We start from the raw sequence: 22,933 nt of genomic DNA, 5'->3' as shown, positions 1-22,933 counted from the left end.
AGTGCCCTAGTGCAGCCAGGAACCGCTCTGCTCACAGACAAGGAAGCTCTGGGGCAGGTGTGTGAGCTGGCCTGAGAGACATCCCCCATGTGCCCCTGTTCCTCTGTGGCTCAGTCCCTGCTTCTGGTCATGGTTGTGTGCACGGTAGGGAGGCTGGGGCCCCACGTGGCCCAGGAAAAGCCTGGGTGTTGGGTGTGTACCAGCTGCTTCTAGAATATGATTTAGAACTGACTTGAATTTCGACAGGTAGGGGGGTTGGGATATGGACCCCAAAAGCAATGGCCTGGGGAGTCAGGCTTTCACCTTTGCCGGACATTCTTTCCTGGATGAGCCTGGGCAAAAGACACTCGCTGTCTCTGTGCAATGGGTCTAATAATGGCTCTGGGGGAGGCTTGGGGTCCAGGGGCAAGACCCCGCTTGGTGACTCTCTCGGTGGCGACTCTGTCTAGGGGTGCTCTGGTGATAACCCTTGTCTCAGGAACTGTCAGAGTCCTAGACACAGAGGAGCCCCAAGGTATTCCTGTCCATTCCCTAGCCAAGACATTTTGCTGGAACTTTCTCCCAGCTGAGGGGCATCCCAGCTCCTCTGGGGGCCCCATGGCAGAGTCTCATGGGAGCAGTGCCTTCGGGCCCATTTGTCCTGGGGTAGAACTGTGGCCTCTCTCCTCTGGGAAACTGGACAGGGGACAGTGCGGGAGCTGAATCACTTCCCTCCTCGGTCACTTCAAGGGAGAAGGAGAAGTTTCCTGAGTGCTTTTGGTCCTCTGGGAGGCTGGTCTCCGAGGAGGAGGCGAGAACCAGGACACTGTGTCCAAGGGAAGGCCGAGTGAGGCGTTGGGCTGGGATCTCCTGGGATGGCCCTTCTCTCCGCTGCAGCCCAGAGCAGCCGTCTAGGTGAGGGGGCAACGGCTCTCGTTCTGGGGACAGGTGTGGCTCTGAGTCCTGGCTCCACCTTCAACAGCTCTGTGACAGACAAGGGACCTCTCTGTGCCTCAGCTCCTTCTCCTGTAAAATAGGGCCATTGGGCGTCTGCACCCCCTTGTCGTAGTGACAGTGAAATGATTCAAGCTGGGTCCTCAGCATGGAGCCTCATGCAGCTCGACTTCGCAGGGAATGTCAGCTGTCGAACCCAGCCAGGAGCCGCACTAAGTGTGTGTAACCCTCACTGCAGCTCCGTGAGGCAGGCATTGCTATTACCCGCAGTTGGCGACACGACCTGGGAGCAAGGCCTGGGGGGGTGGGGCAGTGACCTGCCTCCACAGCTTCTCAGTACAAGCCTGGACGGCCTGAGGTCGGTGGGTTCTCTGGGTGGCTTAGGCCAGGTGGCACCTATGAGCTGCCAGGGGCCCGGAGCTTGGGGCTGTGTGCCTGGGGCCATGCGCCTGGAGCTGGTAGGGCCTGCAGACCGCCCTGTCTGAGCAGCCAGCAATCTGGGCGGTGGCCAGAGAGCCGTCCTCCTCGGTTAGAACCCTGCAGCCAGTCTCCCTGCTGTGCAGACACATAATTATATTTCACATTAAAGGGGAAGCTGGAAGCCAAGGGGGCCAGGGAGCCCTTTGAGGCCTGTGCTCTGGGCACAGACCTGCCTCCTTGGCCCAATTCTGTGGCCCCAAGGCTGAGCAAAGGGTCAGACTGGTGATAAAATGGGGTCTTCCTGGGCCAAGGCCCAGCCGGGCAGGTCTGTCTGCCAGGATGAAAGGCCTGGGCCTGGCGGGAGGTTGAGAGATCTGAGGCCCAGACAATAGGCCCCAGGAGGCTGGGAGGGTAGGGCGAGTGGGGACAGGCTAGGAAGAAAGCCTGAGCCTTGCAGGGGTGGCAAGAGAAGAGGGTCACACGGGGGTCAAGTCAGCAGAGAGAAAGAGAGAGAGACAGGGAGAGAGAGGGAGAGTAGGGGGGAGGAGCACCGAGGAGAAAGCAGGAGATGGGAGAAGCCAAACAGCACAAGATGGGGAGGAGAGAGATGCTATTAAAGAGGGGGAAAGGATGTATGTATACGAGTGTGCATGCCTGGTGTGCAGAGAGAAAGGATGCCGTGGGAATGATGTACAAGCCAGGATCTGTGTCCACAGAGGCACACGTGCAAATACCACCCTGGGCGCACACGTATGAGTGTGTGTGTACCTGTGCACCTGCAGCCGTCATACCTGTCCGGGTGTGCATCTTGCCTGCTTGTATGCCGACGCCTGAGCGTGTGTACCCGGCTGTGTGCACGCGCGTGTGCAAGATTCCCTTGCCTGTGTGTGCGCTGGCCATGCACCTGTGTGTGCGCGTGTCCCTGGAGGACATGCCTCTGTGTGTGTGTGTCTGTGTGTGCGCGCGCGCGCCCCATTGCGCAAGTGGCTGGCGGTGTGTGTGCGGGGGGCGGCCCGGGGCTGGGGGCGCTCTGGGCCAGGCTCGGGCCCGGGTGGGCGGGGGCAGCGGCGGCGCGGCGCGGGGCGGGCGTGCTCTCGGCGGAGAGTTAGAGGAGTTGCCGAGCTGGGTTCTGGTGGCAGCGGGGCGCGGAGCTGGGTGCGCGCCGAGCCTCTGCCTCCAGCCGCCTCCTCGCCCTCCATTCCTCTCTCCCCGCCTTTCCCGGGCCTTGCCGCTGCCACCGCCTCCCTGGGAACGGTAGCCGGGGGCGAGGGGCTGGCGCGGCCGGCCGGAGCGGGCGGGGAGGCGCGGGTCGCCAGGGCGTAGAGGGGAGCGCGCCGGGCCCTGCCCGAGATCAGATAACAGCCGGCGGGGGAGGGGGTGGGCCGGCCGCGCTCACAGCCGGACGGAGGGACGGACGCCAGCCGCGCCGGCCAGAGCGAGCGCCCCGCGGCCGGGGGCGCCGTCCAGGCGCGCGCCCCCGACCCGTGGCTGAAGTGGGCAGATCGGCGCCCCAGACCCACGCGCCCCTCGGGATGGAGCGCCCCCGGGGGCTGCCCTGAGGCGGCGGCGGCGATGCAGCCAGCGCGGTGGCGGCCGGGGCCAGGAACGGCCGCCCGGAGCTCGGAGGACGCTGAGCGCGCCGCGCCCGGGGCACTGACCGAGGTAAGTGCGCGGCCGCCCGGCGCCCGGCCCCCCGGGGGCCCGACTCCAGCTCCCCGAAGGCCTCTTTCTGGCCCCGGAGCGAGCACGAGGTGGTGCTGCAACAGGGAAGGTGGGGCGGGAGGGTTTTTTTCTTCCTCTCGTTTTCTGTTTTTTTTTTTTTTTTTCCTCCCTTGGTGAGCCATCGGAGGAAATGCTGACTGCGAGCTTTTCTTCCCCTGCCATGTCTCCGGCTACTGCCACCAGGGAACTTTGCTCCTTGCTAACCTTCGTCCTGGGGGCGCTCCGGGAAACTTTGAGGCACCCTCGGTACCCCTCTGGCTGACTAGCACATGGGGGCTCGGGAGGGAGCGTGGGGAGGCACTTTCGAGCGCGGCATCAGTCCTACGCGTGACCTTCCCGGAGACCCCGGGATGGGGGGGGGTAAGAGGGGGACTCAGTCTACCAGTGGCCCCGAAAATGCCCCCAGGCCCCAGATCTCCGGGTCCTTGGAGTCATTTCTCTTTCCCACCTCCTGTGCTCTAATGGAGTAAAAATATTCTGGAAATGGTGTTTTCCGCTAGCCAGCGAGCCGGCAACTCAAGCCGCACCTTTTTGCTTTTAGAAGTCAGTCTCGATCGCAGAGGGGATGACCCTTCAGCTGAGAAGCCCCCAGGGTTTCAGAGCAGGAGTCCCCCCTACGCTCTCGCCTCTGCTGTGGATGCCCAATGGGGAAGCGGGATACGGAAAGTGGGGGCTCAGCGGAGCGACCCCTGGGGCGGGGAGCTGCTGGGAGGGGGTGGTGAAGCTTCACATGGGAGTTGAGGCCCCAGCGCATGTCTGTGCTGCCTGTTCTGAGCAAGTGTGCACTGGTCATATGAATATTTTTAAACCTGTGTTTGGAATGGGAGGTCACAGAAAAGTGTTTCTTTGGAGGTGGTCTTCTGTTCTGGGAGGTTCTTGTCTCCTCACAGCCTGGAGTTGCTGGGACTTGGGGCCACCATGTTACTCATTTCCTAGGGGGTGTACCCATCTAGGAGTGCTGCACTGCCTGTGACCGTTTCTTCTTTATCCTTTGCTCCCAGTGCCCAGGCTGGAGCCCTGGGATAAAGTGCTGGGGACCTCCTGCCCCCCATATCCACCTCCCGGAACCCAGGTTCACAGGCTCTGTCTCCCAGGATCGTGGAGGCACCCACACGCCGCCGCTGAAATCAGCAGCCGCCTCCTCGAAGGTAGAACCCAGAAGGCGTTAGCCTCCGGCCTACCCCTTACTCCTCCCTTAGATGCCAAAGAAAAGTCCATCCCGCTACCTCGCCGGGAGCCCAGGCTCACTTTGTGCTAGGTTGCTCCTTTGTGGTCCCTCATGGGGCCTCCTCCCTGGGCAGCTGCCAGGGAGATGGCCCGGGAGGAGGTCCCAGCCCTAGGCCCACTGGAGGCTTATGGTCTTTCTTATGTGGAATGCACCGTCCTCTGTTCAGAGAAAATCACCTCCCTCCTTGCACTGGGACCCTGAGGAGAATCCTCAGAGAAGTCTGCCCTCAGCTATCTGATGGTCCCTTTCAACCAGCTGGGGGACTGGATGTTGGCAGCTCTGAGAAGGGGACCTTGGAAGGGCTCCCTTCAGTGGGGTCAAGACTCATTAGGGAGAGTGGGGTGCAAAGGGGAGGTACTTGCGTGAGCACTGCCGGAGGCCAGCACTGGTGCTCCGGCGGGCCAGACAAGAGGAAAGACCCCTGTTCTCTGTGGGTGCACCGCTAAAGAGGGGGTACTCTGTAAATGCTAGGCGTTGGCACTGCTCTGACTTGATTGGCCTGTCCCTGGACCCCCTCGCCATCATGCCCACCTGCCACATCAGACTGCCCTAGGGCTTCCAGATTGCTCAGGAGGGAGATGTGGTGTGGGTCGGCACGTGGTGGAAGGATATTCCATGAGCTGTGCTGTGCTGGGCGAAAGATATGCCCAGAGAGGCACAGGGTCTTGCCCAAAGCCACACAGCTAGTCAGGGGTTTGAGCAGAATCCTCCATCTCACTCTTCCCAAGCCAGGCGGCTGCCCCGTCAGGCCTATTGTCCCAGGACCATGGTGTCTGCCCGAGGCTGAACAGGGTAGCCTTGGTGGCCCTGCGGCAGGGAAATAGTGGGGACAGCAGTGAGGAGAGGAGTAACAGTAGCGGCGACAGCAGTGCCCTGCAGTTCTGCAGTGCTGGGCCAGACTCCGCCTGCGGGTGCTCTCCTCAGGCCCGGCCAGCCCTCTGGTGCCCCGGACCACAGTTGGCAGCACCAGCCATGGCACCCGGAGGCCTTGGCGCATGTCTGGGGCAGAAGCAACTGCGTCGTCACTCCTGGCAGCCTCTGTGGCCCTTGCCCAGCCCCAGGCTGCAGGCTGCCGGGGCCCCCTCAGAGCCCACCTGATGCCCACTGTTCGTCTCGCTGCTCCCAAGGCCTGGCTCTGGGCCGGAGCGGCCTGCTGACAGGTGCACCTGGTGTGTGTGGCTGGGCGCCCGCCAGGGCTTCGCTGGGAGTGACACACGGGCACACCTGCCCCTCCCCTGGGGCCTGCAACCAGAGCCCTGCCACAGGCTGAACGAGTCTGGGAGGGAGGCAGCTCAGGGGTGGCAGGAGAGGTGGAGGCCGGGCCAGCCACTCGAAGGTGTGGTGGGTGTGGGCTCCGTCCCCGAGGCCAGCTGTGCCAGGGGAATTGGCTGCGTGAGAGGAAGAAGCAAAGGCCGAAGATGAAAGCAAGATAGCTGGCTGGAAACTGGGCCGCGGGCAGGGCAGGGAGGTTGGAGGCTTCAGAGGAGCCTTGGGGGTGGGGTGGGGGGGCTGGGCCGAGGCAGGCGGATTTTCCAGAGGAGCTGGGGCTGCAGGCGGGTCTGGAGCCCTCACTGGGCGCTGGCTCAGGGCCCAGCACTCTGCCACCTGATGTAATTTCCTAATGGCCTGCCAGTGCAGAGGTGGCCTTAGCTCCATTGTACAGACGGGAGATGTGAGGCCCAGGGAGGCACGGGGAGGGACTGGAACCTGCGTCCCTCGGATTCTGAGCCCTGGCGCTTCCCCCGCCCAACCCCCTAAGACAGAGCTGCGCCTTCCCTCCCTCCACAGACACCCGCTGCCTGGTGCCCTGGGATGTCTCCTGCCACCTCCCTGGGACCTTGTGAAGGCCTGGGCTTGCAATAGGTGCTCAGGCAGGGCTCAGGGGGCCTGCGTCTGGGCTGCTTTCTCTGGCTGCAGAGGCCTTCGTGGGAACTCTCTCCTCACTGTGGCTGTGGTGCTGGGGCCTGTGGTGGGCTGTGGGCTCTAGGGCTGGAGCCCCGGGCAGCCTCAGCTGGGGCCCCACTGCGGTGTGTGGCATACAGAAGGTGCTTAATAAACTGATGGAGATCATCTATTATCCATCCAAAGAGAGGGAGACCCGGCCCCTTCCCTCAAGAAACTCACTGTTGGGGAGGAGGCTTCGGGGCAGACAGCCAAGGTGAGTGAGGCCCGTGGTGTGACTGTGGCTGAGTCACTTCTCTTAGCGTGCGGTTGCTCATCTGTGAAGTGGGATCAAAGCCTCAGCTGGGGAGGCTCCTGAGAACACCTGGGAGGGGAGAGTAGAAACGGGAGCTTCAGGGTGGAGGGGGATCTGAGCGGAAATCAGGGTGTGGAAAGGGAACTCCATGAAGGGGGAGAATGTGGACATTGGTGGTGCCAGAGCCTTCAGCATCTGTCATTCCAGGGCAGCCTCTCCTTGGACATGTGGGGACACTGAGGCCCAGGAAGGGCTGCAGCAGGAGAGGGCCTCAGACACAGGCCTCCTGCTCCTACGGGGTACCCCTCCTCCCTCCCCCACCGATGGGCCACAGCTCAGGTCTTCCTGCCCAGCTGCTGAAGTGGCAGCTGTGGAGGCAGCGTGAGGTCAAGGGGACCTGGGGGACCCCTGGGCCAACCCCCCTCGTTGGCCTTTAGCCCTGGAACACCAGACGGAGAACCATTTGCCCAGCCCAATAGGAGTGGGAGCCCTGTCCTCCGCGATCCTGGGGAGCAAGTCCACCCTGGCCCGGCATTGATGCTGCCCTAGAGTCCGTGGGAGCAGCCCCTGGCTCCTGCCAGGGACCCATCACCCTCAACCAGCTCTCCTCCTTCCCTCACCTGTGGTCTGGAGCTCTTTCGAGGACTCAGGCTTGGAGAGGAGCTGGAGAATGACAAAATCAAGCCTTCAGAGTGGCTATGGCTGCCTGAACACCTGCTGTGGACTTGACACGGTCTGGGGGCTTTGGTCTCTGCCTCAGGCTCAGGAGCCTCCTGTGGTCTTTTTCCACCCCACCCCAGCTCAGAATGAAAGCCGCACTCCTCGCTGTGGCCGCAGGGCCCTGCACAGTCTGATCCTCAGTACTTCCCTTTCTTCTCACCACTGCCTTCCTCTCCTTAGGCTACCCTGCCTTTCTCCTTGCTGCACCTGCAACACACGGAGCCTGCTCCTGCCTCAGGGCCTTTGCACTTGCCACTCCCTCTGTTGGAAACACTCTTCCCTACATTTCCACACAGCCTCCTCCCTCACCACCTTCGGGTCTTGTCCAAATGCCACCTCCTCCATGAGGCCTCTCCTGGATAACACCATGGCCTCCTTCTACCCACCTTCCCTCTCCTGTTTTTTTCCTCTGTAGAATTTAATGCCACCTGCCACATTATGTTTCACTTGCTTGTCTTGCGTATTGCCTGTCTCCCCTACTGGGAGGCAAGCCCTTGAAGTGCAAAGTTTTGGGTTCAGTTTGTGACAACCGTGTCCCCAGTGCCTCCAGCAGCATTCAGTGAGCAAGAGAGGCTCAGCAAACATGTGTGGAGTGAATGCGTCGGGTCAGCCATGCCCAGTGCCTGATACATGGAGGGTGCTCACAGCAGTGGTAGCTGCAATTATTGTCCCACTCTGCAGATAAGAAGACTGAGCCTTGGGGAAGTGACATCACTGGCCCAGAATTGTGGGGCTCGTGGGGAGCAGAGCCAGCTTTCAGACCTTCTCTCTGAGCCCTTGGCCTGCCATCTGTCTATGCGAGGGGGAGGGAGTTGGCATGTATTTCAGGCCCCGACGCTGCATTGAGCTCTTTATGTCTGACCTTACCCGCTTTGAGCTCTGAGCCTTGCCGTGTCCCAGGCCTCTGACTCGCTTCCAGCTTAGGAGGGCTCCCACCCCAACTCCGTGGGGGGCCAGAAGCCATTCCCATTGCAGAGCTCAGCAAACTGAGGTGCAGAGAGTCGGGGCTACGTGGTCCAGCGCGTCTCTTCTCGTTTGTGCCTCTCCGTGCCTTCCTTCCGTAGGATATGTGGTGTCCGGCTGCGGGGGCTGGGGGTGGCCGAAGGGACAGTGTCTCCATTTCTTGCCCAATTAAGCATTTTCACATGCCCATTGGCCATTCGTGTCTTGTGTCAGTGTGTCCTACCTCCTTTGCCCCGTCTCTGTTTTTGAGCACGACATCTAGGTTTAAATTTTTTTTTTTTTAATGTTTCAAGATTTGCCACGATCAACTTTAGCAGCTTCCCAGTTGTAAGAAGAACCTACAAGCGTTCTAGTTGGCAAAGCACAGCCCCTCCCGTTTCCCCGGATCGTCCCAGGCCTCTGCCAAGCTCGGGTTTACACCCCTTCTGTGGGTGAACAGATTCCGAGGGGCTGGGCCTCTGCCAGCGCTGCTTAGCTTCACCAGGCACCCACTGGGCTGTTGGGCCAGATGTGCCCAGGGCGGGGCACTGTCCCCCAGATGCCCACCCTCTGGGGCAGAAAAGGGATCAGGTCCCAATGAGCAGCAGAGTGACTGCCACCAGCCTCTGACCTGCCCCGGCCCTGCAAGTGGGTGACCTAGGGAAAGGGTGCAATAGGGATGGCCCTTGGGGGCAGGCAGGCTGAGGCCCAGAGAGGGACAGTCCCCAACCAGAGGTGCTACAGCTCGTTATGAGCAAGGTTGGGGGTGGTGGTCCAGACTCTCTGTCCCCCAAAGCCTCCTTGCAGCTGTTTGGAGACTTACTTAGGAGAGCATGTGAGATGGGGAGGTACTGAGCCGTGTGTGTGTGTGTGTGTGTGTGTGTGTGTGTGTGAGCACGTGCACGCACGCGCGTGCGTGCGTGTGTGTGTGTGTGTGTGTGTGTGCGCGCGTGCGCGCACGTGCTCGCATCTGATGGAGAAACAGGCTGAGAGGCTGAGGGCAAGAGAGGTCCGGGAGGGGCTGTGCAACCCCCACCTCCTGCCCACCTCCCTCTCCTTCCAGCTGCAGCCTTAGCCCCCTGAGCTGGCGGCTCCAGCCCTGCAATTCTCCAGCACTTAAAGCAAAAATAAATCACTGCCAGCAGCTGGCGTTCCGGGTGGTAGCAGCCGCCTCCCTCCTGCCCCCGACCCTGTGCCTCTGGGCACCTGGTTCCAGGCCAAGGCCAGGCCAGGCTTCCACTCAGGCCTGTGGGGGCCTGGGGAGCGCTGGAGAGGGCCGAGGGCAGCCGGCCCCATCCCTGCATGGGCCTAGAGTTTGGCACGGCTCCGAGAGCCGTCGAGGTCCCCTGGAAGGCCGAAGTGGAAGTGCTCGTGGGGCTCCTGAGGGTGCGGGGCTCTGGGGGCAGGTGGGGAGCTCCAGCGTGGGACTTCCCAGAGGCCTTGACGATGGCCTTGTGGAGGCTGGGTGTGGACAGGGCCTGGGAATCCCCCATCCAGTCCATCCTCAGGACCCACCCCTGGCGTCGGTTCCCTCCCTTTCTCCGAGGGGTCCCTCCGGTCGGGGCTGAGTGCGCAGGATCCGGGCGGGGGGGTTCGGGGGTCCTTCCTGCTCCGTGCACCTTGCTGGGGCGTGAGTCTGGGGCTCTGGGCCCCGCGCCTCAGATGGCGGCTGGGGTGCGGGTGGGTGGAAGCCGATAAAAGAAACCAGCAAATGAACACAGAAGGCAGCGTAGACTTTGTCCTCTTTTCTCATTAATCGTTATACTTTTTAATTACCCGAGTGTTCGATGCTCGTGGTAAAGTATGAAACCAGTGGAAGGGTGGCAAGCACATTTCTCCTTCTCGAACCCTGTCTCCACCTCACCCCACCCCAGAGCTTTATGTTCCTGAGGTGACCATTATTAGAGAACTTTCTGGACTGTCTGAGTGCTTACGCAAACGTGTGAAGGCAGTTATATAAACATGCCGACATCTATAGTTCCCTTTCTCCTTTCTTCCTTTCTTGCTTTCTGGTTTTTTTTTTTCCCCATGGGATCATTCCATACCTGCTGTCCCTGCTGCTGCCCCAGCGCTCCAGACCCAGGGATTTCGTCCTCTCTCCTTTGATGGGCCTTGCGTTGAGGGCTGAGTCACAGAGTCTCCAGATCATAGAGTCTTAGCTGCGGAGTCTTTGAATGCACAGAGCCCCCCAAGTGCACGGGTCACAGCTTCTTTGAGTTGTGAAGTTGTAGCCTCTTTGAGACACAGAACCTAGAATTGCAGAATTGGTCATCTTAGCCCTGGGAGAGGTGCCGAATCCTCGATGGGGTACCTCCTTCCTCAGAACTCTCTGGGAGCATTGGGGGAATCCAGATCCCCTTGGCTCCAGCCAGAATTTCTGATGCGGGGGGTCTGGGGTGGAGTCTGGGAATCTGCACTTTCCGAGCTCCCCACCAGCACAGTCCCCCTGCTCAGCCCCCTGCTGGGAAGTCACTGGGCTGCAGGGAAGCTCCCGGATTCAGGCTAGGTCCCACTCTCTGGGGGTCCTAGGGACCACTGTGCCGACCCAGCCGTCACTCTACACAGTCTGAATAGCGTGGGGAAGAAAGGTGCTGGCTGCCGTCCTCATAGTGGGGGGGTGGGGGGGTGAAGGGTTTCTGTTCAGGGAATTGGTCCCCCCTGGTTCATCCCTGCGCTGCTCCGTCTCAGGTGTCCACCACCTGCTTGGCAGCCCTGTCATTCCCCTAACCTGCTTTGAACTGCATCTGAAGGACAGCGCCAGCCTTGTTCCACTGAGGGCCCCTGGCGGGGAGGATCTGCTAGCCTCAGTCCGAGAGAGGTGTGCGTCACCCCTGCTGCTCTCCTACCCCAAGCCTCAGTTTCCTCATTTACAGAATGGGCATGAATACCGTGCCCACATCTGGGCATCCACTTGCTCATCCCCTCTTGGGTTTGGCTCTGCGGTCAAGGCAGGCAGGGCAGCTTCCTCCCTCTCTCTGCTCCCCCACCTTCTGCCATTCGGGCCAGAGGCGCAGCCATGCCCATTTTCTTGGCCTGCTGAGCCTCAAGCTGTCGGCAGCACCTGCCTGGCTGGGGCGGCCAGGCCACCTACTGGGCCCCGGGAGCCTTTAGGACCATTGGAGGGGGTGCCCCCAGCAGTCTGCGGGGAAGCTGCAGTGTGGTCCTGCCTCTCCCTGGGGGCTGCGTAGTGAGGAGACCCTGGCCACCCTCTTCCTTTCCCCTGCTGACCCTGCCAGCCCCTGCCTCATGGGCACCCCATGGGGCCTGGCCCTTATCCTGCAGCAGATGCTCTAGCCTGAAACTCCAGGGCCGGGTGACCAGGCTTTGGACCCCGTCCTGACCTGGCGACCTTCCTGGTGGTCGCTGGACAGGCTGTGGCTGGAGTCCTCTGGAACTGTGACCTGAGCCAGTGGTCTCAGTTTTCTCATCTGTGAAATGGGAACACTAAGGGAAATGGGTTGAATTAATCCGTACACTTGAGATTGTGTCTGGGTTGTGGAAGGAGTGCAAAGGCAGCAGTCCGGGGGGACAATTGGCCAGGTCCAGAGAAGACAGACAGACTCTGGGACAGTGGGGAACAAATTGCACCCTGTGTTGGTATCCTGTGGCTGCCGTAGCAAATTACTCCAAGCAGAGTGGCTTAAAATGACACAGATTTATTATATCCCAATTCTGGAGGCAGGAAGTCTGAAATCAGGATGTCAGCCGAGTTGCTTCCTACCCAAGGCTCTGAGGGAGAATTCTTCCAGGCCTCTCCCAGCTTCTGTAGCTGCCAGCAAGCCTCGGTGTTCTTTGCCTTATATATACATCCCTCCAATCCATGTCTGGCTCTGGTCTTGTCATCTCTTCTCTTCTAAAGACACTTGTCATTGGATTTAGAACCCATCCTAATCTAGAATGGTCTCATTTCCAGATCCTTAATTTAATTGTATTTGCAAAAATTATCCAAAGAAGGTCACGTTCACAGGTTCTGGGTGGACGTATCTTTGTGGGGGGCTGTCATTCAACCTACTACACATCGTCTACATCGTCAACCAAGATACACTGTCCTGTATCTTGATTTTTTCCTTTTTCAGAAAAATACTCTATTTTAGCCATGTATTTTGGAGTCCTAGAGCACTGGAGTCACATGCTTGGTCTCTGCCACTCACCAGCTGTGTGTCCTCAGGCAGATTTTATTTGATTGTTCTGCGTCTCAGTTTGCTCACCTGCTAAGTGGGGATATTAATGGTCCTTCCTCCCCTGAGGCCTTTGGGAGCAGTGAGAGGAAACACGCAGCGCTGGGATGGGGCAGGTGCGGTAGATGACACCTTTTGTTACTACATTGATCGGTGAAATGGTTATGAATCCAACTGGCATTTCCCACGTGAGGTGACTTTCCATTTAGTTCTCCTGCCTCTTTCTGATGCATGTCGGTCTCTGCCCAACGCTGGGGCTGTCACTGCCAGAGCGAAACCCAGGTACTTAGATCCTCATACCTAGGGTTGTCCAAAAGTTCCAGAAATGGCCCTGTGGGGTCTGAGGGCCTGTGCCTTTGTGACTTAGAGAGCTGTCACTGCTGCGCCCTCCAGCTGGTCATCCCAGGGCCCCCAGGTGTCAGCAGAATTAAGTGTGCTACCCCCCAACCCCCCGCGCCCACGGCCACCAGTGTCGCCTGCCACCCAGACCCTGCGGGTCCTGGCCGTGAAGAGCGGTGCTTCTCCCTCAGCGGCTTCATTTGTCTTTGGCTTGTTCTAGAGCCAGGTGAGCAGCTTTTCACGTCAACACACCTTCCTGCAGTTTTTCTGGATGCCGTCATCTCCCGCAAAGAGGTTACATTTGTGCCCTTCCTCATTCCCCCAGGTTGAGGTCCCTGGGAGTCAGGTGGCACGCCCCCGCTGCACCAGGAGCCCGTTCTCATCCCCGCGGCTCTTTGGGGCAACCCCCAGGGACAGGAGGCGGCTGCCTCATTTCACAGAGGCCAGAATCGAGGCTCAGAGAGGCCAGGTGGCAGCCCCTCCTGGCTCTGACAACCCAGTCTGCGTCCCCACCCCCTGAGAGCTGGAGGTGGCCGGAGGGAGGGGGCTGCATTTCATTCGTGCCGCCCCGCCCCCCATCCCCACCCCAGGCCACCAAGTGGCGTCCCTGTGGAGATGGCCCGGGCCCTGAGGAACCGCTGCAGTGCCTGGCCCGATGCCACATGGCCTGCAGAGCCTGGGTGTCCTCCGCCCCCTCCCTTGGCTTCTCGTGGCCATCAGGAATTTGGGGGGCTTCAGGAAAGCGCCAGGCCTGCTGGTGAAAGCAGCAGCCAGTGGTGTCACCCAGAGCCTTTATTTCTCAGGAAGTGGCGTGACGTTTTGGTGAGACTTGGCACCCAAAAATCATAATGAAAATGGCTGTTTACCTAATGTCTTCTGGTGCCAGGCTCTGTGCTCAGTGCTTTCCCGAACATTATCTCATTTAATTCTCAAAATGTCCTGGCCAGGCGAGGGGAGCAGGGCTTGAGAGATGAGCCACTGAGGGACGTAAATGGTCAAACAGCATTTGAACCCAGACTAAGAAGTCCTATGAGTGGGCCTCAGTTTCTCTTCAAAGCCATGAAGTCTTCTAGGGATCCCGCAGGCCCTCCTGGGTTCTCCCCTGAGGGGCAGAGATGCCCTGGGCCAAGGATCTGGGAAATGCTCTGTTGGGCATGAGCCAGGTTGACCTGTGATTCAACTGGGGCTGGCCCCCTCTGCTAGCTGTGTGTCTCGAGGCAAGCAGCTTCACCTCTCTGACCCTCAGTCCCTTATTCTGAGAAATGGGGCTAAGTCTACCCTGTTTTAACTGTGATTGTGTATGCCAAGTATTAGAACTATTTCAGAGTTCTAGATGATGGAGGGTTCCCAGAGTTCTGCCCATTTTGCAGGTGGAGAAATCGAGGCCCCAAGAGGGAGAGGGACTGGCAGAGCTCACACCCACACTGAATGACCTGCTGTTCTCCATCCCCTGTGACCTCAGCTGCAGGACATGGGGCTGGTCCCTTGTTATTTGCCCCCACAAGAGTAGAATAGAAAGATCATTGCTTGAGCACCTACTGCATGTTGGGAGGTTAATGCAGAGGAAAGATTTAGGTCAAGGTTTTGCCTAAAGCTCTCAGGGTGGGGCTTCCGCTTCCTCCCCTTTATCTGTTTCCTAGGTAGAGAAGGGACTTACGTCTGTTTACCAGCCCCATAGACCTGGAGGCCCTGCCCCCCGCCCATTGCTGCATTTTGTGCATCCGTAGATGTGGACAGTGGACCGATCAGGCTGTGTGCAGACCTCCATGAATGTTGTTTGCTGCCCCAGTCTGTGATGGCAGTGGCTCTGCCCCTGGTGCGGGTGAAGGTGGCTGTGGATCGCTCATTCATTCATTTAACTGTGAATTTAAAGTGAAATTCATCCATGTGGGCTGGGTAGATGTTTCCACAGAGGGTGGGGATGCTGGGGGTGGCAGAGTGGAGCAGGCACCCTCCGGGAAGGGTCTCTAGCCGCCGGCCCCACAGGGAACTGCGGTGGCACCAGGGTCGTCCACGGCGAGTTTCCAGCCAGTGGAGACTTTAGAGAGGCCTTTGGAGCCATCCCTGGGGCCCTAGGCAGGGGCGAGGGCAGAGAGGTCTCCTGCCACCTGCCTCCCGGGTGCACGCTAACCCTCCTAGACACACAGGGAGAGAGACTGAGAGGACAGGAAGCCCTGAGTCCAGCTGCAGCCCGCTGTTGCTTGGGCGGCCGATGAGCCTCACGGTCCCCTCTCCCTCCAGATCCTGCTTCTGAGCTTGGGCTGCTGGGCCCAGACCCATCCCTGCCCTCTTTGTTCCAGAACCATTCTCCTCAGTTCTGGGACCCTGCCTTCCACTCTGAGGTCCCAGAGCCTTAGCTGACAGTGTGGCCTCCTCTTTCACTGAGAAAATCAAAGAGAACTTCTACCCGCTCCTCGGTCCCCAGCCACGGCTACTCATGTCCTGCCCCCCGTGACTCTCAGCGAGCCCTCTTCTCTCTCCTGTGGATGGAACATGATCCTGCCTCGTCCACTGGGCCCCCCACCCCTCTCATCTACACAGGATCATTACCGTCACGAGTCTCCCTCTCTCCGGTAGACACTTTCCTACACTCTGCACCTGCTTCTTCCAAAGGCTGTCATTAATCGCCCACCATAGGCCGGCACTTTCTCCAAGGACCAGGACACTCCAGGGGACAAAACAAAGCCCTGACAACACCCGTTCATGGTAAAAACCCTCAGCGAACTAGGAATAGTGGGGAACTTTCTTGACTTGATAAAGACTATCTACTACTATAGCTAACATCATACTTAACGATGAGAAACTGTAAGTTTTCCCACTAAGATCGGGTACAAAGCAAGGATGTCCCCCCTCACCACTCCTTGTTACCATTCTACTGGAAGTCCTTGCAAATGCAATTCAGTGAGAAAAGGAAATAAAAGATATACAAATTGGGAAGAATGATAAAACCGTCTTTGTTCACAGATGGCATGATTGTCTATTTGAAAAATCTGAAAGAATAGAAAAAAAAAGCTAGAACAAATAAGCAGTTTTAACAATGTTGTAGGATACAAGGTAAATATACAAAAGTCAATTGCTTTCTTCTATACCAGCAATGACCAAGTGAAATTTGAGATTAAAGACAACACCATTGGTGTCTGGGTGGCTCAGTCGCTTAACTGTCTGAGTTGATCTCAGTTCAGGTCTTGATTTCAGTGTTGTGAGTTCAAGCCCCACACTGGACTCCATGCTGGGTGTGGAGCCTACCTAAGAAGAAAAAAATAAAAAGCTACAACTGCACCCCATACCATTTATATTAGCCCGCCCCAGAATGGAGTACATAAGTATAAGCCTAACAAGAGATATACAGGATTTTAAGAGGGACATTACCACACTCTGGTGAAGGAAACCAAAGAAGAACAAAATAAATGGAGAGATAGTCCATGTCTCAATATTGTCAGGATCCTGGTTCTCCCCCATCTGATCTGTAGAATCAGTGGCATCCCAATCAGAATACCCAGTTAATTTACAGATATGACACTGCGTGCCTTCAGGACTTGCTGTAAAGCTACAGTATCGAGACTGTGGTATTAACTCGGGAGTAGACAAATGGGTCAGTGGGACAAAATAGGGAACCCAGACACAGACCCCCCATCAGTATTGTCAGCCTATCTCTGACAAAGGAGCAAAGGCTATACAACGGAGCAAAGATGGTCTTTTTAATAAGTGGTGGTGAGACAACTGGGCATCCAGAAGCAACAAAAAAATATGAATCTAAACACAGACCTTACGGCCTTCACAAAAATTAACTCAAATTGGACCAAAGATCTAAATGCAAATGCAAAACTATTAAACTCCTGGCAGGTAACAGAAGAGAAAACCTATATAACCCTGGATCTGGTGATGGCTTTTAGAATATACTGTCCATGATGCGTTCCATGAAAGAAATGATTGACAACCTGGAGTTGATTCCAGGTAAAACTTATGCTCTGGGAAAGATGGTCAAGAGAATTAGAAGACAAGCCATGGATTGGGAAAATATATTTGCAAAAGACACATTTGATAAAGGGCTCTTATCCCAAATAGACAAAGAAGTCTTAGAACTCAACAACAGGAAACAAGTAACCTAACTAAAAAATGGGCCAAAGACCTGAATGGACACTTCAGTAAAGAAGCCATACAGAGGGTAAACAGACATAGGAGAAGACACTGCACGTCATATGTCATCAGGGAAATGCAAACTACAGCGACGAGATGCCACCACATGCCGGTGAGACTGGCCCCGATCCAGGGCACTGACCAGAGCAGAGGCAGGCGAGGAGGAGGAGAAACAGGGCTGTTCATTTCTGGGGCGAATACAAAACGGCACAGCCTCTTTGGAAGAGTTTGCTGGTTTCTTAAAAACAAGACGTGCTATTACCGCACTTCTTGGTCTTTACCCACCAAAGTGGAAGGCTTACATCCACACAGAAACCTGTGCGGATATCTATGGCGGCTGTATTCGTGATTGCCAAAACTTGGAAGCAACTGAGATGTGCTTCACTAGGTGAATAGATAATTAAACTCTGGCCCACCCGGACAATGGGATATTATTCAGCAATAAAAAGAAACAAGTTCTTAAGCCATGAAAAGACATAGAGAATCTTTAAGTGCCAATGACTGAGTGGAAGAAGCCAATTGGAAAAAGCCATGTGCTGTATGGTCCTAACCATAGAACATTCTGGAAGAGGCAAGTGGTTGCCTTCTCCGGGGTAGAGAAGGGGAGAGGAATAGGCAGGGCACAGGGGATTTCCAGGCCACCGAAGCTGCTCCGTATGCTACCACGATGCTGGACACAGTCATGACACATCTGTTCCAACCCGTAGACAGCACATCAGCAAGAGTCAGCCCAAAGGGAGGCTGTGCGCTTTGGAGGATTGTGCTGTCAGTGTACGTTTGTCTGTTGCAACAAATGTCCCACTCTGGACAGTGATGTTGATAACGGGGAGGCCGTGTATGGGTGGGTACAGGGGGGTAGATGGCAAATCTCCGAACCTTCCCCTCAATTTTGTTGCAAACCTAAACCTTCTCTGAAAAACAGTCTTGGAAAACAGTCTGGGATGCCGAATCCCTGCCCTCCAATGTCAACGGGCAGCTGAGCATGGACCATGGAACATACGAGAGGGAAGGGGACATGTGACCAGAGAGCTTCCTGGAGGCAGGAGGAGCCAGGAGGAGATCTGAGGGAAGGGGGCACCGAGAGAGGCCAAAGGCGGCTGGTGCTTACTGGGTTCAAGGACCTGGATGTAGAGTGAGGAGGGGTCTGGGGGCCGTGCAGGGTTGTGGTGTGTTTCTTTCTATCCCGCTCCTTGGGCTGTGGCTGTGGCCCCACAGAGTGGGTGCAAGCACCTGGATGCACGTCTGTCGGGCTGGAGTTGGGTTCAAATCTCTTTCATGTGACTTCTCAAAAAAACTTTTTTTTTTTTTTTGAGGCAAAATTCACACGACGGAAAATGAATTTTTTTTAAAAGATTTTATTTATTTATTTGATAGACAGAGATCACAAGTAGGCAGAGAGGCAGGCAGAGAGGAGGAAGCAGGCCCCCTGTTGAACAGAGAGCCCGATGCGGGGCTCAATCCCAGGATCCTGGGATCATGACCTGAGCTGAAGGCAGAGGCTTTAACCCACTGAGCCAGGCAGGTGTCCCCGAAAATGAACTGTTTAAAGTGAACCGTTCAGTGGCATCTAGAACGTTCTCAGTGTTGCACAACCAGTCCCTCATCTTGTTCCAAAACTTTTCCACCGCGAGAGGAAGCCCCGTGCTCGTTGAGGAGTCATTCTGCCTCTGCGAGCCCCACTCTCCACCCCACGGGCCCTGGAGGCCTCGCGTCTACTTTCTGTCTCTCTGTTTACGGACTCTGGATGTTCATAAACACGGGATCGCACAAGCCTTCGTGTCAGGCTTCTTCCACTTATCGAAGTGTTTCTGAGGTTCAGCCACATCGTCGTGGGGTCTGAAGCTGGTTCATTTTATGGCTGAGTGATGTGCCACTGATGAACGTCCACAGTCCTTGTGTCCTTTCGCGGCTGATGAGCGTTCTGGCTGTTTCTGCCTGTGGCTGTCGTGAGTCGCGCTGCTGTGAACAGGTGTTTTGTGCAAGCGCTGATTTCAGTCCCCTTGTGTGTACACATAGGGGAGGAAGGGCAGGGTCAGATGACAACCCCGTGTTTAAGTTTCTGAGGTGATATTATCTTCCCACATTGGAAACACCGTCCCTGCCCCCGCCCCAAGCTCCTGCTCATTTCCCTGCTCTCTGCAAGCACAGAACTCCTCACGGGATATGTCTCCAGTTCCTTTCCCCAATTTCACCTCTTGGGCTTCGTCCCTGATATTTATACCTATGACGGCAGTGAAAACTGCTCAGGTCCGGGTCACCTTTGTCCCCCGCGGTCACCTCCAGTGTTCGTCCCGCTCACCGTCAGCACCGTCTGGGTCCATGGCCCTCGGTCCCCGCAGGAAGGCCTGTGTGGCTCCACAGACGCCCCAGTGCCTCGAAGTGTGCTTGCTGGGGTGCCCTCTCCTCCCATATATGGGCCTCAGCCATCCCCTCAGCCAGCTCCCGGTTTTGTCTCTAGTCCAGGACTGCTTTCCCCTTCCAGGCTCAGCCTCCTGCCTGCCCGGCGGCATCTCCCCTGCATGTCCGTGGGCCCCTTCAACCCTCCACGGCCAGAACTGTGCTCCTGCCTTCTGCTGACCCTCTGCCCCCTCCCCGGCCTCTCCCCAGGTTGTGGATGCCCCACCATGGCTCCTAGCGGGGCTGGTGGTGGCCGACAGGTGGGAGGGCCAGCCAGGACTCCGACTTCTGGCACGACTGCTTCGGGGGCCCAGCCTGCACTCTGGGCTCCTCACTGAGCGGCAGGTGCCCGCATCCCAGTCTCCGCCTCCTCGGACTGTCCTTATGGTGAACCAGGGCAATCTGTGGGGAGTGCCAGGCGTGTGGCAGGTGCCTGGGCATTGCAAAGCAGTTTCCCATCCCTTTTTCCTGAGCCGCAGCAACTTCTGCAGGAAGCGCTCCAGGCATGCCACAGAGCTTTTCTGAATCTCAGTTTCCCTGTGTGTAAAATGGGGATAAAAAGCTACCCACTAGAGGTCCTAGCAGGGTTTTGTGTCCAAGAGTTCCCAAGGGCTTGGCACCCGCCTGGGACTCCGCCTGTGTCCGCATGGGGGTCATGGACATGTGTGTGCTCAGCAGGGCCCCGTCCAGCAGACAGGGCTCCCCAGGGAAGGGGAGTGGGCATGGAGAGGCAGGCGGGAGATAGAGGCCACCTCCCAACACGAGCCCCCTCCGTCGGCCTCCCCCCCCCACCGCAGGCTGCAGCTGCTGAGGCAGGAGGCAGAGGCCCAGCTGATCGCCCACCCCCTAATCAGCCTGTCAGCACTGAGGATCCGGCAGGAGCCCCCCACTAGGGCTGTGCCTGGAGGCTGGATTTGGAGGGGGTCCCAGCCACCTGGCTCCCCTTGGCCTGGGGATGCTGGTACTGTTGGGAGCGGGGGTTTCGTGGACCCCCTCCCCTCCTCTCTGCTTTCCCTCCCCACAACCCAGCCACCTCAGGAGGCGGAGCCCAGGCCAGTGAGTTCAGACTCTGGGGCCTGGGACCAGGCGTGGAGACAGGGTCAGACTGTCCAAATGGCAGACGGTATCAGTGGGTTGTGGCCCACGGTGATGGGGCCGGTTTGGGGGCAGGATAGACAGACAAGGACTGTAGAGACGGATGGAAAGCCTGAAGGTGCATGTGGGCATTGGAGAGGGGGGCACACGGCCGAGTTTTGTAAGCAGGTGGGAGAGATGTGTGCTGTGACCAGTGAGGAGGGCATGACCTGATGGCATCGGGGGCAGTGTGGGCAGGTGTGGGTAGCACACCTGGGCTGGGCCCCCACTTGCCCGGGCTCTGACCCTCAGTAACTGCTGCCCCTCTGGCCCAACCCCCCACTCCCTGGGGAGGGGCCGAGACCACTCCCAGGCCAGGGATGGGGTTTTAAGTCACCTGCCTTTTATTACCTCCACCATCCCTCTGCCACTGCTCCCCATACCGTGGTGTCTGCATCGCCCCAACACCCAGGATCTCTGGCTCACCTGTCGCCCCAGGTGGAGGGAAAGTGCAGGCTCCTGGGTCTCTGGAAAGGGCGTTTACTGGAAGCTTCTGCTGCCTCAGAGCTTTGTGGGTGCTCACACTTCGCTCTCACACAATAATCCTGGAAGATGCCTTCCCTTGGTCATCCCCATTTACAGATGAGGACGTGAGGCTCAGGGAGGTTGCAGGGACTTTCTGGGCCCCCAGGTGCTCCTATGAGCCCCAGTCCTGGGGCCTGGCTCTGGCTGACAGAGCAGCCCTCAGAAGCCCACAGAAGTCTGGATCTGAGCTGTGGCTCACAGAGTCTCCAGGGTTCTCAGGCCATCATCCCAGGCCTCAGTTTCTCCTCTGTAAAATGATAGTACTTATGTCATAAGATACTCAGGTGGTTTAAATGAAAGAATGTTGTCCTTTGGGCCAAAGTCTGGTGTATAGTATATGCTCAATAAACACAAACTTGCATTGTAGATCATTGCTGTTCTGGACGCAGACCCGGAGCCCTTGCTCTGTTCCTGGCCCCATGCTGGGTGGTTCCAGAGATGGATCAGGGACTAGAAGGTCAGCTTGAGGCTGAGGATGGTCAGAGCTGTCTCAGAGAGAAACCCGGGGGAGACCCCAAACCCAGCCTGAGAGCCTGAAGGAGAAGCCAGAGGACAGTCAGGAGGTGGGCACCCTGGGGGTTAGGGGCATAGCCGGGACAAAGGCATATGGAGATGGAACCAGCCGGGAGTTCAGTGTGGCCAGAGATAAACTGTCAGGAAATGTCCCATCATTTTCTTTGCAGAAACTCTTTCCTGGCCCTGTTGGGGCCACAGAAAAGGGGTGCCTGAAAGTGCTTGAGGACCCCTGGAGCTGGCAGGCCTGGAGAGAGCCCACGAACACACAGTGTGGCTGGTCCTAGGCTCTGTGGGTCTCTTCCCTCCGTACCCCCAGTGCCCGGCACAGAAATGCTGCCGCTGTGAATCATAGTGGGAGTGATGAGAATATTTCTCTATGCCAGGCATGGTTCTGAGTGTTCACAAACTCATTCATCATCATGGCAATCACCTCTTAGTACCCTGTATTATAGATGGAGAAACTGTGGTCCAGAGTGCTAAAGTGAGCTGCCCAAGTCTCAAAACATCTGCGGGCCGGAGCTACAGTTTGAACGTGGCCGGTGCTCCGTCAGGGACTGTGGGCAGGTCCAGGGAGAGGGGCAGGGCGGTCTGGCTTCGGGTGAGGCAGGGTGAGTGGGCCGGGCTCTCCGGGCTGTTGCAGCACCCCTGCCCTGTCCTGTGTGTGGCTCCCTTGAAGCCTGCCCTCTCTGGGTCCTGGAGCTCTGCGGCCAGCCTGGGACTCCTGCTCCCCAGTTGGGCCACAGTCTTGCTGTCCTTAGGTCCCTGGCAGGCCTGGTGTGGTGGCCTCTCAGGATCCCCAGCAGGGAGATACTGGCCGGGGTTGCTCAGAGGTGCCCTGACGTTGGAGTTGAAATGGAGGTGAGGGGCTGGTTGGCTCTCAGGTGCTTGCTGAGGTCAGAGGCCAGTCTTGGAACACCTGTTCCATGTTCTCCCTTGTTCCCCCAGTCCCATGGGGCAGGAGTGACATCCTCAGCTCACACAGGGAAATTGAGGCTCAGAGACGGGCAGCCAGGTGCCCAAGACACGCAGCCAGGGAGACACAGAGCTGGAATCGGAACCCAGAGCCGGTCCACTTCAAAGCTCGTGCAGTCTGGATTCAAGCAGGTGCTCTACCTCGGGCTTTGCAAGTAACACAAATGCACAGAGGCACCTTGCGGGCCTCGTGCTGTCGACCAAGTCTTCACATGCCCACCCCAGGCCCTGGAGGCACTGTCAGGGCCCATCTTACAAATGAGGACACTGAGGCCCAAAGAGGGGGCCAGTCTGTCAGGATTTAGGGTTCTAGGCAGTTCTCTCCCCAGGGGTCTCAGGGAAAGCCGGAGGTTATGGGATGCCCTGGGAATGGGCACGGGGTTTCCAGAATTCCCCAGCCTGATTTTGTTGAGGCCTGGCCTGTCCGGCTGTCCAAGGGGCGCCTTCTCTGTGAGGACGATGACAAGAGGGTAGCGCTGTGGTTTGAGGGCCCTTCCCATTAGTGCAGTCAACCAGGGCATGGACTTGAGCGCATTATTGGTCAAGGTCACCTGCCTGGCTTCCATTCCCAGC

The 22,933-nt window shown here is 57.7% G+C and overlaps 1 protein-coding gene across 5 annotated transcripts in view; it reads left to right on the top strand.

Moving 5' to 3' along the window:
- KCNJ12 (potassium inwardly rectifying channel subfamily J member 12) overlaps positions 1-22,933 on the top strand; it is a 56,200-nt gene that overhangs the window by 13,726 nt on the left and 19,541 nt on the right. For 2 of the 5 annotated variants that reach the window (XR_013968187.1, XM_080826849.1), the window contains exon 1: positions 2,733-3,015. The exons of 1 other annotated variant lie outside the window; for it this stretch is intronic. The gene's annotated coding sequence lies outside the window, so the exon portion shown is untranslated. Of the gene's footprint in view, positions 1-2,732; positions 3,016-22,933 lie in introns of those variants that run through there. 2 more of the 5 variants (XM_080826848.1, XM_080826851.1) reach the window with 2 other exon arrangements.

The sequence above is a fragment of the Martes martes genome (genome assembly GCF_963455335.1).
Source record: "Martes martes genome assembly, chromosome: 16".
Taxonomy (NCBI): domain Eukaryota; kingdom Metazoa; phylum Chordata; class Mammalia; order Carnivora; family Mustelidae; genus Martes; species Martes martes.
The sequence above is the reverse complement of the archived record's forward strand: the minus strand, read 5'-3'. Positions and strand labels throughout refer to the sequence as shown.